Source organism: Somniosus microcephalus, unplaced genomic scaffold, assembly GCF_052327205.1.
Source record: "Somniosus microcephalus isolate GS21.2 unplaced genomic scaffold, FLI_Smic_1.0 unresolved_chr5, whole genome shotgun sequence".
NCBI lineage: Eukaryota > Metazoa > Chordata > Chondrichthyes > Squaliformes > Somniosidae > Somniosus > Somniosus microcephalus.
In genome coordinates this window covers 14094950-14114302 of record NW_028225183.1, presented here as the reverse complement: position 1 = coordinate 14114302, position 19353 = coordinate 14094950, and the positions used below count along the sequence as shown (strand labels likewise).

At 50.1% G+C, this 19353-nt stretch overlaps 1 pseudogene; it reads right to left on the bottom strand.

Moving 5' to 3' along the window:
• Positions 1–711: 711 nt before the first annotated feature.
• LOC147087596 (uncharacterized) lies at positions 712–1749 on the bottom strand (annotated as a pseudogene).
• Positions 1750–19353: the final 17604 nt, after the last annotated feature.

Genomic DNA, 19353 nt, shown 5'->3' with positions numbered 1-19353 from the left:
TCCGATCCGGTCACTGTTTTCCAAGTGCTCTGCTATTACATCTTTTATAATGGACCCTAGCTTTTTCCCCACTGCCGATGTCAGGCTGACTGGTCTGTAATTCACCGCTTATTCTCTACCACACTTTTTAAATAGTGGGTTTACATTAGCTATCATTCAATCCATTGGAACTGTTCCAGAGTCTATAGAATTTTTGAAGATGACTCGTAATGCATCTACTATTTCTGGGGCCACTTCCTTAAGTACCCTAGGATATAGATTATCTGGCCCTGAGGACTTAACGACATTCAATCCCATCAATATCCCTAAGACCATTTCCCTATGAATACTGATTTCATTCGATTCCTCACTCTCATTAGACCCTATGTTCCCCGACATCTCTGGGAGGTTATTTGTGTCCTCCTTTGTGAAGACAGAACTAAAAGATGTATTTAATTGATCAGCCATTTATTTGTTCCCCATTACAAATTCCTCTGATTATGACTGCAAGAGACCCACGCTTGACTTCAACAAACATGTTCTCTTCACATATCTTTAGACAATTTTACAGTCAGTTTTTATGTTCCCTGCAGGCTTACTCTCATAATGTATATCCCCCTCTTAATTAATCCCTTTGTCCTACTTTGCTCAATCCTAAATTGCTCCCAATCCTCAGGTCTGCTGCTTTTTCTGGCCAAATGATATGTCCTCACCTCGGATCTTATGCTATGCCTAATTTCCCTTGTTAGCCGTGGTTGAGTCCCCTTTTTTGTTTTATTTTTATTCCAAACAGGGATGAACAAATTCTGTATTTCATCCATGCGATCGTTAAATGTTTGCCATTGCCTATCCACCGTCAACCCTTTAAGTAATGTTCCTCAATCCATGCTAGACAACTCGTGCCTCATACCATCGTAGTTTCCTCTATTGAAATTGAGGACACTAGTCTCTGAGTCAACTACTTCACTATCAGTTTTAATGAAGAATTCCATGATATTATGATCGCTCCTCCCCAAGCGGCCTCACACAACAAGATTGCTAATTAATCCTTTCTCAATACATAATACCCAGTCTAAGATGGCCTGATCTCTTGTTGGTTCCTCGACATATTGGTCCAGGAAACCATCCCGTATACTCTCTACGAATTCCTCCTCCACAGTATTATTACAAATTTGGTTAGCCCAATCTATATGTAATTTAATGTCACCCATTATAACTGCTGTGCCCTTATTGCACGTGTCTCTAATTTCCCATTTAATGCTCTCCCCAACCTCAGCATTACTGTTTACGGCTCTGTATACAATTCCCACGAACGATTTCTGCCCCTTGGTATTTCTCAGCTCTGCCCATACAGATTCCACATCATCAGAGTTAATATCCTTCCTTGCTATTGTGTTAATCTCCTCTTTAACCAGCAATACCACCCCACCTCCATTTCCTTTTTTCCTGTCCTTCCTGAACATTGCATACCCCTGGATTTTGAATTCCCATTCTTGGTCACACTGGAACCATGTCTCTGCAATCCAAATTATATCATATCCGTTTAAATCGATTTGTGCAGCTAATTCATCCACCTTATTACGAATGTTCCTCGCATTAAGACAGAAATCCTTCAGGCTTCATTTTTGAAAACTTGTTGTCCTTTTAGAATTCTTATTTACTATGGCCCTGTTTGATTTACACCCTTGATTTCTCTGCCTTCTACTTTTGCTTTTCTCCTTCCTCTCTTTTGTTTCTAGCCTTGCTTCCCTTTACTCTGTCTCCATGCATAGGTTCCTATCCTACCCAACCAAATGATATTAACGTTTACTGTAATGATTATGATATGTTATCTGCATAGGCTAATCGGTAGGGTTTCTAGGCGTTCTATAACAATGCATAATTTAGAATACAGCAATGCTTGGTAGAAACTAGATTGATTTAGTCGAGGAATCAACGTTTAAAATATCTCATCCTCGAGGTGGGGATTTGTAAGATATTTAGTAGATGAGAATCATATATGTATAACTTTATTGTAGCCATTGACCAAATAATATTACACATAATTACTCCTGGGTAACTAGAACGCTAAGAGTTGTTCAAAATGTAGCTGCAGACAGTTCAAAACCAGTTTTGAGTAACTTTTGATTACAAACTGCCACAATTCAATTCAATTCAATTTTATTTGTCATATATGCAGCAGACGTGTGTACTGCACAATGAAATGTTGATTTTTACGAGTTCTCCCAACATTGGAATAAATATGGCATAACAATGATAAAAATACTAAGAGAAATACTAATAGAAAGACAGTAATAATAAATAAACCAACAGTAATAATTAATAATAAATTAATCGTTCATGAGTCTTATGGCCTGGGGGTAGAAGCTGTTTCGAAACCTATTGGTACGAGACTGTATGCTTCGGTATCTCTTACCAGACGGGAGCAGGGCGAAGAGGTTGTGGCTGGGGTGACTCACGTCTTTAATGATTCTCAGGGCCTTCCCCCGGCACCTCTCGGGGTAGATATCCTGCACAGCAGGTAGTTTAATTCCTATCGTGTTTTGTGCAGCTTTCACTATCTTCTGTAGAGCTTTGCAGTCTGTTGCGGTGCAGTTGCCATACCAGGTAGTGATGCAGCCGGACAGGATACTCTCGATGGTGCATGGGTAGATGTTGGTGAGAATCTGGGGGGCCATTCCAAATTTCTTCAGTCTCCTGAGGAAGAACAGGCGTTGGCATGCCTTCTTGGTTACAACGTCGATGTGATTGGACCACGTTAAGTCCTCCGTAATGAATACACCCAGGAATTTGAAGCTGCTGACCCTCTCCACCTCAGCCCCTTCGATGTAGATTGGGGTGTGTCCCTCCCCCTGCCGCTTCCTGTAATCTGCAAGTGAATGTCAAATAATTAAATTGCTAAGAAATACATATTATAATGCTGTTGGAACTGAGAATTTGCTTAACAAAAATAATTGCTACAACCTGTAAAGAATAATTAGTATAAATTCCAATAAATGAGAGAGATCATTGAAGTTAAGGTATTTATCTGGTGGATTAAAGTAAGATAATCTGGATATATCAAGACAAGTGAAACAGCGTTGAAATGATCTGGGCCCTTGGCATAAAGGCCATGTACTGGTTGCGGCATAAAAGGAAAGTTATATGGTAAATTCCAATGGGGTGAAAAGCTTTAAACAAGGTAAAACGACAGCAGAACAGGGTTATTGGAAATGTACTGGAAACGGATTGGCCAGGTTATTAACCTTAATCTGAGTGACAATGGTATTTTGACGATTAGAACCAATTAAAAAAGGTGATTTTGTTATAGACCATACATGGACACTGGCCAAACGAACTGTTGATAAGGAATGGGTAAAAACCTCGATATTCAAAGAACAGTTTCACGCAGAGTTTTGCTCCGAAGATAAGGAACAGGCCTGCGACGACGATGCCTGTGTCCGAAGTGCTCCAGAAAGCAAGGGCTGCGAGCTATTTGTTACTATCACCTAATGGCAGCACGGTGGCATAGTGGTTAGCACTGTTACCTCACAGCGCCAGGGACCCGGGTTCAAATCCCGTCTCGGGTGACTGTCTGTGTGGAGTTTGCACATTTTCCCCGTGTTGGCGTGGGTTTCCTCTGGGTGCTCCGGTTTCCTCACACAATCCAAAGATGTGCGGGTTAGGTTGATTGGCTATGATAAATTGACCCTTAGTGTTAGGGGGATTGTATACGTGGGGATAGGGTGGGATATTTGTTGGTGTAGCGGTTACGGGGATCGGGTGGGATATGTGTTGGTGTAGGCTCGATGGGCCGAAATGGCCTCTATCTGCACTGTGGGGATTCTGTGAATGTTAAGCTTTGATTACGCTGTAAGCTTAATAAATCTAATCTATTCTACAAACATGCTGCTGCCTATCTGTGTCTTGTCCAAGAACTCTGAGTGGGCACTTTACTAACTCACATCCCTTTACTTTCAAGTTTTGTATCAGCTGCTAATTTTGAAATTGTGTCCTGTACCCCCACATCCAGTTCATTAATATATATAATGAAAAGCAGTGGTTCTAGAACAGATCCCTGGGGTACACCGCTGTATACCTTCCTCCAGTCCAAAAACAACTGTTCACCCTTACTCTCTGTTTACTGTCACTTGGCAAATTTCGTATCTATGCTGCCATTGTCCTCTTTATTAGATGGGCTTCGACTTTGCTGGCAAGCCTTTGTTCAACGCCGTTTGGAAATACATGTACACTACATCAAACGCATAACCTTCATCAAACCTCTCTGTTAATATCTCATAAAACTCTATCAAGCTGGCTAAACACGATTTGCATTTAACAAGTCCATGGTTAATTTTTTTAATTAATCAAAACCTATCCAAGTGACTGTTAATTTTGTCCCTGATTACTGTTTATCAAAGCTTACCCACAGCCGAATTCAAACTGACTGGACTGCAGTTGCTGGGTTTACCTTTTCACAGTTCATTATTCCATCATATGTAATGCCTTACTCCCAAACCCATTTAAATTTCTGATGACTGTTACTTAACCAAACTTGGAATAACAGTCAATTATAAACAAGCAGTTCTGTTTACCGTTCTGAGTCTTTTGAAATGGGCCGAATCAATCAAAGTGCAAATTTCTTCACTGGCGATGGATGCTGGGACTCGGCTGGAGAGCTTTTTAACGCCAGGATCGTCCTTGTCACAGGTGAGGCTTCCATTAATTATATCATTCACAGTCTGATCAATACTGGGCCACTGTAACTGCTGCACCTGCCATTCAACCAGGCTTACACCCTTCCGGTGCCTACTAGGTGTGTGGCCGACCGGACACCTCATGAGAAGTGAATCTGGGACATACCGCTTACGCAGATCAAATAACACATCAACTTGTAGTGCAAATTGTCCCTTCTTTGAAATTCATCTTTGGGCCATGAGGCTTCAATTTTGAACTGATGTAATTCAAGAGCCCTCACCCTGCAACACTGAATGAGCCAAAGGGGGATGTTTCGCTTTCGACTCTAATTATCTGGCCTGCAATGCTCCATGTGGTTCCCTTACTTGCACAGCACTCTAATCTCCATCGTTTTGGACAGCTGATGTGCCCTTCCATTCTAATTGTCGCTGAGGACGATGTAGGAATATGCTCAGCGTTGTACCATCCCAAAAGGCTGCTTCCTCCTCTCATCCTCTGTCAGAATCCAGGAGATCTTCCCGGCCGAAGGCAGTGACTGGCCGTCCACAGAAATAAATGTGCTTTTATGCCAAATTACTTCCTGCTTGTCAGAAGCTGAGTGGGCGAGGGAGGAGCCAATCAAAAAAGCAATTCTCCGACTTGCAGTAACCGAATTAAGAGAAAAGTGCTTTTTAAAAGTGTACATCCATTTCAAACAAGACCACGCCTTTTTAATATAATCTGCGTCAAGCAATAGCAGTTTCTTTAGCTGTAATCCCATTATTACAAAGTGCTTTGAAGAACTTCCAAGAGATTTACTACCAGACAGCGCCCTGCGATTGTAACTTATAATCTTCAAAGCTGTATCTTATCTTTCTTTTGTAAAGTAAACTTATGCAACTTTTCACAGTTACACAAGTAAACTTCAGCCAAAATAAATCCACACCAGCATCTTCACCTTAAAATGAAAATCAGAAAAGTTTAAAATATTGATCTCTGCAATGGGTTATGAGCTCAGTTAGGGCATAACCTTTACCTGATATTCTCAGGTCGGGAGCTCTTGAAGTATTTCCACAGTTTAAATCAGTTTACAACCAAAAAGGAATCAAAGTATCTCAAACATAATACACATGTGTAGACATATATAGGGAAATAAATTAACACACTAAAAACAGCACGTGCTTCTTCAAACTGAAACCAGAAACACACAGCACACTGACACATGGTAATAGTGTTTGTCGAAGAAAAGAAATGAAGTAGAAACATTCTGAGCATTCTTAATGTGAAGCTCTCGGCTCTTTTACACATTCACACATAATTCCCTACACACGGTACTGGACCTAATTCTAGGGAATGTAGCCGGGCAAGTGGTGAAAGTGTCAGTAGGAGAGCATTTTGGCGGCAGTGACCATAATTCGGTGAGATTTAAGGTGGTCATGGAAAAAGACAAAGACGGCCTGGAAATAAGAGTTCTAAATTGGGGGAAGGCCGATTTTAATATGATAAGGCAGGATCTGGCCAAAGTGGACTGGGAGCAGCTACTTATAGGAAAATCCACATCAAAACAGTGGGAGACTTTCAGAAGGGAAATAGAGAGAGTACAACGCCAACATGTTCCTGCAAAGGTCAAGGGCGGGACCAACAAGCAAAGGGAACCCTGGGTGACAAGGGATATACAAAAATGCATTAGGAAAAAAAGGGGGGCTTTTGGCAGTTACAAAAGACTAAGGACGGAGGAAGCCCTAGAGGAGTATAAAAAGTGCAGGGGCATATTTAAAAAAGAAATTAGGAGGGCAAGGAGTGGCCATGAAATAACACTGGCGACCAAAATAAAGGAAAATCCTAAGATGTTTTATAAGTATATTAAGGGCAAGAGGATAACCAGGGAAAGGGTAGGGCCCATTAGGGACCAAATTGGCAATCTGTGTGTAGAGCCAGATGATGTAGGCGGGGTCTTAAATGAATTTTTTGCATCTGTGTTCACTATGGAGAAAGACGATGTAGACATAGAAATCGGGCAAGGGGACTGTGACATACTTGAACATATTACCATCGAGAGGGAGGAGGTACTAGCGGTTTTAGCAGGCCAAAAAGTGGATAACTCCCCAGCCCCGGACGAGATGTATCCCAGGCTGTTGTGTGAGGCAAAGGAGGAGATTGCACGGGCTCTGACACAAATTTTCAGAAGCTCTCTGGCCACAGGGGATGTACCAGAGGACTGGAGAACAGCTAACGTAGTACCATTATTCAAGAAGGATAGCAGGGATAAACCATGGAATTACAGGCCAGTGAGCCTAACATCTGTGGTGGGGAAATTATTGGAAAAAATTCTGAGGGACAAAATTAGTCTCCACTTGGAGAGGCAAGGATTAATCGGGGATAGTCAGCATGGCTTTGTCAAGGGTAAATCATGTCTGACCAATCTGATTGAATTTTTCGAGAGGGTGACTAGGTGTGTGGATGAGGGAAATGCTGTGGATGTGGTTTACATGGACTTCAGTAGAGCTTTTGACAAGGTCCCGCATCGGAGACTGGTCAAGAAGGTAAGAGCCCATGGGATCCAGGGTGCCTTGGAGCGTTGGATCCTAAACTGGCTGAGTGGCAGGAGGCAGAGGGTGATGGTCGAAGGTTGTTTCTGTGACTGGAAGCCTGTGTCCAGTGGGGTACCTCAGGGATCGGAGCTGGGTCCCTTGCTGTTTGTGATATACATAAATGATTTGGATGAGAATGTAAAAGGTATGATCAGTAAGTTCGCAGATGACACGAAATTTGGTGGGGTGGTAAATTGCGAGGAGGAAAGCCTCAGGCTACAGGACGATATAAACGGGTTGGTCAGATGGGCGGAAAAGTGGCGAATGGAATTTAACCCTGAAAAGTGCGAGGTGATGCATTTTGGACGGACAAATAAGGCAAGGGAATACACAATGAATGGTAAGACCCGAGGAAGTACAGAGGGTCAGAGGGACCTTGGTGTACATGTGCATAGATCCCTGAAGGCAGCGGAACAGGTAGATAAGATGGTTAAAAATGCATATGGGATACTTGCCTTCATTAGCCGAGGCATAGAATATAAGAGCAGGGAGGTTATGATGGAGCTGTACAAAACGCTGGTGAGGCCACAGCTGGAGTACTGTGTGCAGTTCTGGTCGCCTCACTATAGGAAGGATGTGATTGCTTTGGAGAGGGTGCAGAGAAGGTTCACCAGGATGTTACCTGGGATGGAGCACCTCAGCTATGAAGTAAGGCTAGACAGGCTGGGGTTGTTTTCCTTGGAGCAAAGAAGGCTGAGGGGGGATCTGATTGAGGTGTACAAAATGATGAGGGGCATAGATAGGGTAGATAAAGAGGAACTTTTCCCCTTAGTAGGGGGGTCAGTAACAAGGGGGCATAGATTCAGGGTAAGGGGCAGGAGATTTAGAGGGGACTTGAGGAGGAGCTTTTTCACCCAGAGGTTGGTTGGAATCTGGAACTCACTGCCTGAAAGGGTGGTAGAGGCAGGAACCCTCACAACATCCAAGAAGCATTTCGATGAGCACTTGAAATGCCATTGCATACAAGGCTATGGACCAAATGCTGGAAAATGGGTTTAGACTGGACAGGGATTGATGGACGGCGCAGACACGATGGCCCGAAGGGCCTCTGATGTAAGAAAAAGGAGACTTACCATCAAGTAACTTTAAAGTAAGCTTTAAGCAACTTATAAACACACTATATACACAAGAGAGGTCTTTACCATGCCTCTGGTAGAAGCCTCTTACAATACTGAACAGACCAGTATTTATACCGGTCCAACAGGACGTGACATATGGCAGGAAGTGAGGTATGTACACAGTTCATAGTTCATAGTTCACAGGAAGTGATGACATAACTTCCCGGAAGTTATCATTTTTATCACATTCTTCCCTCCTGCAGGATTAGGAGGCTGTGGTCTACCTTTTGGTCCGCAGCCGCCGAACAAGGAAGAGTCGCACCAGTTTGGATTCCCATCGTAGATGGTCGCTGGTCCGCTTTACATTCATCCGGAAAATTCTCAAAAGTACGATACCAATGCTTCCATACCCTGCCAGCTGCTGGTGTATTCGGGTATAAGTCCAGACGAATAGGTCTAAGGATTTTCTCCATGATGGGTGGTTCCCTGGATCCTTAGCTTCCGAGTTTGTCTGAAGGTCTAGTATTTGTCAGTGTAAATATTAAGTTACTTAAATTGATGTAAGAAAAAGGAGACTTACCATCAAGTAACTTTAAAGTAAGCTTTAAGTAACTTATAAACACACTATATGCACAAGAGAGGTCTTTACCATGCCTCTGGTAGAAGCCTCTTACAATACTGAACAGACCAGTATTTATACCAGTCCAACAGGTAGTGACATATGACAGGAAGTGAGGTATGTACACAGTTCATAGTTCAGAGTTCACAGGAAGTGATGACATAACTTCCCGGAAGTTATCATTTTTATCACAGCCTCTTTCTGTGCTGTAAAACTCTATGGCCTAGAAATTCAGTTGCGTTCGCCAGCCGTTAGCACCATAGGTGGGGTAGATCTCGAGCGCTAGGCACTCAGCACCCGGGCACAGGATGATCTGCACCTACGCCCAACTTCAGTAGACATTTAGCGCCGGCGCAAAGTGTTTGCGCGCGCTCAGCTGCGCGCGCAACTTATGACGTCATTTCGTCGTGCAACGCCCTTTGTGCGCCCCAAACCGGAACTTCAGTAACGCCCCCCCAATGTGGGCATGGCGGTGTTAAGAACTGTGAAGTGGAATGCAGCAGAGGCCCTGCGAGCCTCGGGGAGCGCTAATTAAAGGGCACTTACACTGAACTATAAAGGCCAGTCATTTTGCTGCAATGATTTTCTGCAACGGATTTCTGGACAGAGACCAAGGAAGAGACCTTATTGATTTGGCCCAACATAGGAGAGGTATTTTTGGCTTCTGGGCAGAGCTTGGAAATTTGCCTCATTGTGATTTCATTGTTTGCAAGTATATTATGGGGGCTGCATGGGGTTCCAACCCTCAGTTCCAGCATTATGTGCGAAGGGCTCACAGACGCTTGTGAGAGGGGCAGCCATGCCTAGACGCAGAGGGGGCATCAGGCGTCAGCAACGTAGGCCTTACCCACAAAGGGAATACCGCCAGCAGGTGTCCTATCTCACCATGACTGTCGCGCAGTGTGTTAAGAGGCTGTGCTTCAGAAGGGAGGTGGTTGCAGAGATCTGCCAGCTGCTTCACAGAGATCTGCGTCCACAGCTGATGTGCAGGACGTCTCTGTCGGTGGAAGTGAAGGTCACGGTGGCTCTGAACTTCTATGCAAGCGGCTCCTTCCAAGCCGCTGCTGGGGACATAGCTAACATCTCCCAGTTCGCCATGCATCGCTGCATCCGGCAGGTCACCGATGGCCTTTTCACAAGGAGACACCAATTCATCTCCTTTCCCATGACCCTAGAGAGGCAGGAGCAGCATGCAGTCGGTTTTCCGAGGATCGCCGACTTCCCCATGGTGCAGGGCGCCATTGACTGCACGCATGTGGCTTTGCGGGCACCTATCGACAATGCTGAGGATTACCGCAACCGGAAGGGCTACCATTCCCTCAATGTACAGCTGGTGTGTGACCACAGGCAGCGGATCCTAGCTGTCAATGCCCGCTTTCCAGTCAGCAGCCACGATGCATTTATCCTGCACCAGACTACTGTGGCTGACATGTTCCAGGCACAGCCTCCCCCAAGAGGATGGCTTATTGGGGACAAAGGCAATCCTTTGTGTACATGGCTCATGACCCCGCTCCGCGTGCCCAGGACCCCTGCTGACGAGGCATACAACGAAAGCCATCAAGCCACAAGGAACATCATAGAGCAAACGATTGGCGTCCTCAAGCAACGGTTCCGCTGCCTGGATCACTCCGGCGGATCTCTGCAGTATTCGCTGGATAGAGTCTCCCAGTTCGTCGTCGTTTGCTGCATGCTGCACAACCTGGCTATCCGCAGGACTCAGGCACTGCCACCTCACGTTGGACCACCACCTCAGGAGGACGAGCAGGAGGACCATGAGGAGGAGGAGGAGGAGTACCAGCCCAGGAGGGAGCCACAAGGTCCAAGGGCCGTCCGTCGGTGGCTTATTGAACGACACTTCTAGGCCCCCTGTCAGGGAATGGCTTGTGGCAATGAAGGCACATGAATGCAGTCGCTCCGCAAGCCCTCAGCCGGTTAACACAACAACCACTTGAAACATCAGACATGGACAAGTTGAATAAAGAAAAAGCTTTATTGAACAAACTCAGGGCCCTTCCCACATGAAACCCAAAAACAGACAACACCCCCAAAAAACAGTCAAAAACATATGTCACTCCCACAACCTGGGGAGGAATAACAAAACTTGTCCATCCAAATGGCCTTCATCCTCGGCCTTACCAAAAGAACCCCCCCCCGTAGACAACACAACCACCCCCATATAAAAAAACATTTGCCAACACACTCTACTTTGTGTGCTGAGAGGGCGAGTCCTTCTCCAGGCTTTTCCGGCCCCTGGCCGACCTGCTGCTCCGCCTCAACCTGGGCCCTGTGGGTGCTGCAAGGCTGGGGAAAGGCTCCTGAGGGGCACATTGCGTGACGGCAGATGCCCTTGGGGGTCGGCCTAGACGAGCTCTGGCCCTCGAGGGGTCGGCTGCTGACTGCTGCAGCTGTGGCTGGGCAGCATCAGTCCCTCCAGCAGCTCGTCGCAGCTTCGCTGGGGGAGTGGCAGTGGCGGCTGCAGCAATGGGGGCAAGCTGGCTGATGCCAGGCGCTCGCTGCTCGCCTGAGACACTGGCACTCGGCCGGGCTGGCGCTGCAGCAAGTGCAGCAATCTGGTGAAGGCCAGACCGCTGTGCTGCTGCAGCGCGGCAGGTGCCCTGGCGATGCCTGCCTGACACAGCGAGTGTGGCAGCAGTGAGTGCCCGTACTGCCCTGGTCTGTGCCCGCATCAGACCAGCCAGTGACTGCACAGCACCACTGATCAACTGTCCACTCGCTGCCTGTGCTGCCCTGAATTCGTCCCGACTCGCGTCCTGTGCTGCTCTGAATTCGGCCCGACTCGCGTCCTGTGCTGCCCTCAATTCGGCCCGACTCGCGTCCTGTGATGCCCCGAATTCGGCCCGACTCGCGTCCTGTGATGCCCCAAATTGTTCGAGACCCCTGGCCTGTGCTGCCGCGAGTTGTTCGAAACCCCTGGCCTGTGAGGCCCCGAAATCGGACACACTATGAGCCAGGGACTCAATGGCCTCAGGCAACCGTGCCACAACCCCCATGAACTCGGTGTACCGACGATCCGAGTCCGCAGACATTTGATCAAGGAGGCGCACCTCCTGGGCGAGGACCGTCTCCGGACTGGAGGCTGGACTCTCCTTCTGGGGAGAAGGCCGCCGAGCTGCCCGACCCTTCCCGCGTGGCTGCACGCCACTGGGCCCAGCAACTACACTCCCCTGCAACACTTCCCCCCTCTGGGGAGAAGGCAGCCGAGCTGCCCGACCCTTCCTGCGTGGCTGGACGCCAATGGGCACAGGAGCTACACTCCCCTGCAACACTTCCCCCCTCTGGGGAGAAGGCAGCCGTGCTGCCCGACCCTTCCCGCGTGGCTGGACGCCACTGGGCACAGGAGCTACACCCCCCTGCAACACTTCCCCCTGGCTCTCCTCCAGGGAAGACGTGTCCCCTCCATTGCCATCCCCTGGCGCGGATGAGGGTTCCCCTGATGGGCCGCCTTCCTCTTGCTCCTCCTCGTCCTCCTCTTCCGAGGGACTGACACTCGCAGCTTCAGGGACCTCCTCCTCACCAGCTGAAAGCAGGAAGGCACAAGAGTAGCTTTCGAGTGAGGAGAGGGCGTCAGCGAGGGAGGCATGAGTGGTGGAATTCTGCGCATTGGTCGGACAGTGGCAAAGGATGTAGATCTGAAGCGCAAGGGGAACGAGAGAGGTTCAAAAGGTCATGTCCTTACCATTGGGGCCCAGCACAGGGACGGCATCTCCAATTGCAACGGGGCCAATCACCCGGGCACCCATGAGTCGACCCACGCGGTCCTCAAGGTCACTGAGCTGCTGGAACTGGGGACAGCCTCCCCCGGTGACAGTCCGGCTCTTCAGATTCTGGGCCAGCTTGGCCTGCAAGAGAAAGGACGGCCTCTAAGTACAGTGTGGTGCCCTGTTGGTGTGTGCACTGCCTCCCATGGTCGAATAGCTTGGCCAGTGTGTAAAGTGCAGAATGTGCAATTGATGTTCATGCCAGTGCCATAGCTGCTGGATGAGGGCTGGCCATTAGGCCTTTGAGGTGCCTTTGCCCATAATTTGAGGTGCACATGCAAGGATGAGGAGGACACTGGAAAGGGTACTCACCCTGACAATCCGAGTGAGGTCGTTAAACTTTTTCCGGCATTGGACAACAGTCCGGGGGACATCGCAGGTGGCTGTGACCCTCTGGGCGATATCCCTCCAGGCTCTCCTGTACACCCTGTTGGGAGGCTTCTTGCCACTGTCCGGGAACAAGATATGGCTTCTCTTCTCCAAAGCCCTAACCAGCACCTTTAAATCATGGCCAGAGAACCGCTGCGCTCGCTCACGGGCCCTCTGCATCGTTCCTGGCGCTATTTCTCTCCAGCAGCAGTGTTTAGGCCTAGCTGGAGGGCTGCAGTACACAAGGCGTGGCAGCAGACCAAATCGACCCTTCCCCCTTTAAGAGCTGGCCGGCGCCAGGGTGTCTGCTGTCAATCAAAACATGACCGCACCTGCGCTGCGCCCGGCATCGGCGGTATCAGTCTGCACCGCCGGCTTAGCGCCTAAAGATAGCCGTGCATCACCAGTTTTAGCGCTCGAGCAAACTCCTTGGCCAAAGCTACTGAATTTCGGCGAACTGCCCTCCACTTTCCAGCGGGCGCAAACTTTAGCGGCCGCCCGACTTTACCGCCCCAAAAGTGGCTATACTGAATTTCTAGGCCAATGACTCTATGGGCTAGATTTTCAGTATAGACAGTTTTGGGGCGCTAACCCTAGCGCCCGCCCGAAGTTAGCGCCCGCCCCAAAGTAGCGCCCCGTTGCCGGAAATTCAGTGGCTTCGCCCTAAGGGGTTGGTGGAGCGCTAAAAGCGGTGTTCCACAACTATCTTTAGGCGCTAAGCCGGCGGTCCAGAGGGATAGCGCCCAGGCAGGGCGCAGCGCGGGTGCGGTCATTTTTGCACTGACAGCAGACCCCATGGCGCCGAGCAGCTCTTAAAGGGGGAAGGGACGAATTGGTCTGCTGCCACGCCCTGCACACTGCAGCCTTGCAAAGAGGCCTCAACACTGCTGCTCAGCCCCAGGGAGTCATGGCAACGCCAGAGAAGGCCCGTCAGCGTGCCCTGCGCTTCTCAGAGGGTGATCTGGACATAATGGTCACAGCTCTGGAGGTGAGGCGCAAGATCTTGTTCCCAGAGAGTGGGAGGAATCCAACCCACCACGACAACATCAAAGCCTGGAAGCAGATCGCCCAGAGGGTGACGTTCACCGGCGATGCCCCCAGGACCCACAAACAATGTCGTAAAAAATACAACGACCTGACCAGGTTTGTCAGGGTGAGTACCCTTTCCAGTCTCCTCCTCATTCTTGCATGTACACCTGACATGATGGGCAAAGGGAGCTGAAAGTCCTATTGGCCAGCCCTCAGCCAGCAGCATTGGGACAGTCATGAGCATCAATTGGCCAGTCGGCACTCTACACTCTGGCCAAGCTATTCCACCATGGGAGGCAGTGCACACTACATCAGGGCTTCACTCTGGCCAAGCTATTCCACCATGGAAGGCTGTGCACACTACATCAGGGCTTCACTCTGTCCAAGCTATTCCACCATGGGAGGCTGTGCACACTACATCAGGGCTTCACTATGGCCAAGCTATTCCACCATGGGAGGCAGTGCATACTACATCAGGGCTACACTGCGCACTTACAGCCCGTCCTTTCTCTTGCAGGCTAAAGTAGCCTTTAATCGCCAGGCCCGTGCCAGGGGTGGCCGCGCCAAGCTGCAGAAGCTCACTCGGCTGGAGGAGCGCATGTGTGTGCTCATGGGAGCCCGTGTGCTCGTCCCCACAGCGTGCGGAGTAGCCGACCCTCCACTGCCCAGCAATGGTAAGGACCTCGCCTTTTGGCCCTCTCACATCGCACTGGCCCATCCGAGCTACCTCCTTTGCCACTGTCCCACCAATGCGCTGAATGCCACCAGTCCGAACTCCCTCGCTGACGCCGTCTCCTCACTCTGATGCTACTCTTGTGCATTCCGGCTTTCAGCTGGTGATGACCAGGACCCTGAAGCTGCCAGTGACAGCACCTCCGAGCAGGAGGAGGAGGAGGAGCAAGCCGGACCATCGGGGGAACAGTCACGTCCCGCAGGAGAGGAGGAAATGCTTGACACCTCCTCACTGGACGAGTGCCTGGAGGAACTGTCGCAGGGCAATGCAGCTTCTGGGACCAGTGGCGTCCAGCCACCCAGGAGCCGTGCGCGTGGCCCACGGCCTTCCCCCCAAAGGGGGCAAGGATCAGAGGGGAGTGCTGCTGATCGGCACACTCGCCACCACCAACGTGGAAAGGGTCCCCTAGTTCAGCCCCCTCCTCCCCAGCGGGAGAGTCGCGACTCCAGTCCGGACACCTTCACCTCGGAGGAGGTGCAGAAGCTGGATAAGATGGCCGAGGATTCGGACTGGCGCCACACGGAGCTCATGAGCGTGGTGGGGCGCATGCCTGAGGCCATCGAGTCACTGGCGACCAGTGTGCGCGAGTTCGGGGCAGCAACTGCCGTGAGTGGCCGCATGCTTTCTGATGCCGTCAAGAACCTGGCGGATGTGATGCGGGCGCACAACAGGACAACAGGGACACTCACTACTGCCACACATGCTGTCTCAGGCAGGCATCGCCAGGGCAGCCGCCATGCTGGACCATCCCAGCAAGCCGCCCCTCGGCTGATTGTTGCGTATCCTGCAGTGCATGCCCGGCCGAGTGCCACCGCGCCACAGCACCAGCCAGCGCATCCCAGATGCCAGCTGGCCCACATTGCGCCATCCGTCGCCGCCATTCCCCCACTGGGGCGTCAAGGGCAAACGGCTGCAGCTGATGGTGGCCAGGCTCAGGTGCGCCACTCAGCAGACGGCCCCTCGAGGCCCAAACACCGTGTAGGCCGACCCCAGCGGCATCTGGCGGAAGGGCATCTGAGCCTCAGGCGCCTTCCCCCAGCCTCGCAGCAGCCACTGGGCATAGCTTGCGAAGGAGCAGCAGGCCGTGCAGGGGAGGCAAAAGGCTGGGCAAGGTCTCGCCCTCGCAGGCCACTCATTAGAGGGTGTGGCCAGCTTTCCTTTTATATGGCGGTGTTGTTGGAGGGCTTATTTTTTGCGTTAGGCCGACGTTGAGGCCCGGTTTGAAGAAATGTGGAGTGACTCCTCCCCAGTTTGTGGGAGTGAGTCGTTTGTTGGGCTTTTTGTGGGGCCCGTTTATTGTTTTTGGGGATTCATGTGGGAAGGGCTTTTCATTTTTGTGTAATAAATAATTATCTTTATTCATGCAGTCTCCATGGTTGTTCTTCTTATTGTTTGCTGGCTTCGCCGGCTGAGGGCTTGCGGAGCGGCTGCATTCATCTTCCCTCATGGCCCGTGGCCATTCCCTGACAGGGGGCTTAGAAGTACCGTGTAATAAGGTGGCGCCGTGCGGCCCTTGGCCCTGGTCGCTCCCTCCTGGGAACGTACTCCTGCTCCTCCTCCTCCTCCTCCTCATGCTCCTCCTGCTCCTCCTCCTGAGGTGCTGGTCCAACGTCAGGTGGCAGTGCCTGAGTCCTGCGGATAGCCAGGTTGTGTAGCATGCAGCAAACCACCACAAATTGGGAGACCCGGTCCGGCGAATACTGGAGAGCTCCTCCGGAGCGATCAAGGCAGCAGAACTGCTGCTTGAGGACCCCAATAGTTTGCTCGATGATGTTGCGGGTGGTTTGATGGCTCTCGTTGTAGGCCTCTTCAGCAGCGGTCCGGGGCGCGCGGAGCGGGGTCATGAGCCAGGTGCACAAAGGATAGCCTTTGTCCCCGAGTAGCCATCCTCTTGGGGGAGGCTGTGCCTGGAACATGTCATGCACAGTACTCTGCCGCAGGATAAAGGCATCGTGGCTGCTGCCTGGGAAGCTGGCATTGACTGCCATGATGCGCTGCTTGTGGTCACACACCAGCTGCACATTCAGAGAATGGTAGCCCTTCCTGTTGCGATACTGCTCGCCATGCTCCAGAGGGGCCCGCAAAGCCACATGCGTACAGTCAATGGCGCCCTGCACCAAGGGGAATTCCCCGAGTCTGGAAAATCCCAATGCGCGCAGATGCTGGCTCTCCAGGGCCATGGGGAAGGAGATGAATTGGCTTCTCCTTCTGAACAGTGCTTCGGTCACCTGGCGGATGCAGCGATGCGCGCCGTACTGGGAGATGTTTGCTATGTCCCCAGCAGTGTATTGGAAGGAGCCAGTGGCATAGAAGTTCAATGCCACCGTCACCTTCACTTCCACCGACAGAGACGTCCTGCACCTGAGCTTTGGCCGCAGATCTCGGCGAAGCAGGTGGCAGATCTCTGCAATCACCGCCTTTTGGAATCGGTGCCTTTTAACACATCGCGCGGCACTCATGTTTAGGTAGGAGCACTGCTGGCGGTATAGCCTGACTGGGTAAGGCCTACGTGGCCGACGCCTGTAGCCCCCTCTGCCTCTAGCCAGGGCTGCCCCTCTCACAATGCGTCTGCGAGCCCTACGGACATGGAGCTGCAGCTCCGCGTTGGCACCCCATGCAACCCCCATCAAATCCTGGCAAACACTCAAATTTCCAAAAGGCCACTTGCAGCGCTCTGGCCTGAGTCCAAAATTACCTGAGCTCTTGCTGCTTGAAACCAGTTAGCTATCCTCCTTGTTGTGTCTCCAGAAATGCGTTGCACAAGAGTGTTTTCTGAAAAAAGGCTGGCCTTTATACTGGAGAGCACGTCCCCTTTAATTTGCGCCCCCCAGGGCCCGCGCTGGTTGTGTTGCGTTCCTTTTCCAAATGCTCCGGCCACCAGCCGCACAATGGGGCGGTCCGACTGAAGTTTGGAATCGGGGCGGCCAAAGGGCGTTGCACGAGGATGTGACGTCATTTTCTGCGCGCGCATCCGGCCGGGCGCTAAACTTTGCGCCGGCGCTAACGGGCAACTTAATTTGGGGCGGGGCGCAAACAGCGCTGCGCACGGGCGCTACACGCATAGCGCCCGAAAATCACTTCTCTTAAGGCGCTAACTGCTGGCGCTAGCAACTGAAAATCTAGCCCTATGACACTGAAACCACAAACAGCAGCCTTTACCTGCTGTGACGGGACTGATGTTAAGCTCTGTTTCCAAATCGTTCTCCCCCTTCTCATTACTATCTTTGGCCATTCTTCTAACACTCATCAGCACACGCTTCAAAGGGATTTGAATGAAGAAGGTCCTCTACCTGGAACCATTCCATTCTCCATGGTAAATTCACCGCTGTGTATTTTTGGACTGCTACTTCCAGATTCCACCTGGGAGACCCTCCACGCCTCTGCCCAGGAAACCTTGTTTCTGCTGGGACGTGAACACTGTATTCAGTGGGATCCACCCACCCGGGTAACCTTCCCTTTTTTTTATATGTCAGGTCCCTGTTCGGGCGCCAATTTATCTGTAGGGATATAGATGTTACAGTAACTCGTGAACCTGGACAGCAGCCAGCCAGAGAAAGTCACTCTACTCTGTAAATTAATGAAGTAAATGTTAAGGAGTTAAACATAGCAAACAGCGATAAAACAGTTTACTCAAGCATCAAGGCAACATTAAGGAATGAAAACGGCCAATAAACCAAGGATCTCAGCATTAAGGCAGAAGAGTGATCAGCTCTCCCACAGGCCCTCAATATTCTCCTTTTTGTTCCTGTACGTCCTTCCTCTAGGCAAAGGTTCTTCAGGCTCCATCCACTGCAGTAAATAATCTGCGACAATCTCCAAAGTTTATATGATTTTGTTCAGTTGAGGTCTGAATTAAAGTCAAGAGAAATCCCATTTTGAGCACTCCGCTGGGTTCTTTAATGATGGACGGCTGGCTGAGCCACTCAAAACCACGTGAACCCAGATTCTATATTTCGTGTCTTTCACAAAGTTTTCTCAATATCTCAGCTCTGTTTTTCCAAGACAGTTTCTTGGAAAGCCAACATTGTTTTGAAAAAAAGAAGCCTGTTCAAAGCGCGTCGAAGCTTCACCCCATTGGTGCTTTTGCAGTTTCAACTTTAAATGTCGAAATGTAAAGGGCAAAGTTGACCTTTTCCTTCATTCGTCAGGTAGTGGTCAGTTTCTGGCTGTTCACTCAGGTTGTGGTCAATTGGTCAGTTTCTCGATGTTCGGTCAGATTGTGGTCAGTTGGTCAGTTTCTCGACGTTTGGTCAGGTTGTGTTCAATTGGTCAGTTTCTCGACGTTCGGTCAGGTTGTGGTCAATTGGTCAGTTTCTAGATGTTCAGTCAGGTTGTGGTCAGTTGGTCAGTTTCTCGACGTTCGATCAGGTTGAGGTCAGTTGGTCAATTTCTCGACGTTCGGTCAGGTTGAGGTATATTGGCCAGTTTCTGGACGTTTTGTCAGGTTGTGGTCAATTGGTCAGCTTCTCGATGTTTGGTCAGGTTGTGGTCAATTGGTCAGTTTCTCGACGTTCAGTCAGGTTGTGGTCAATTGGTCAGT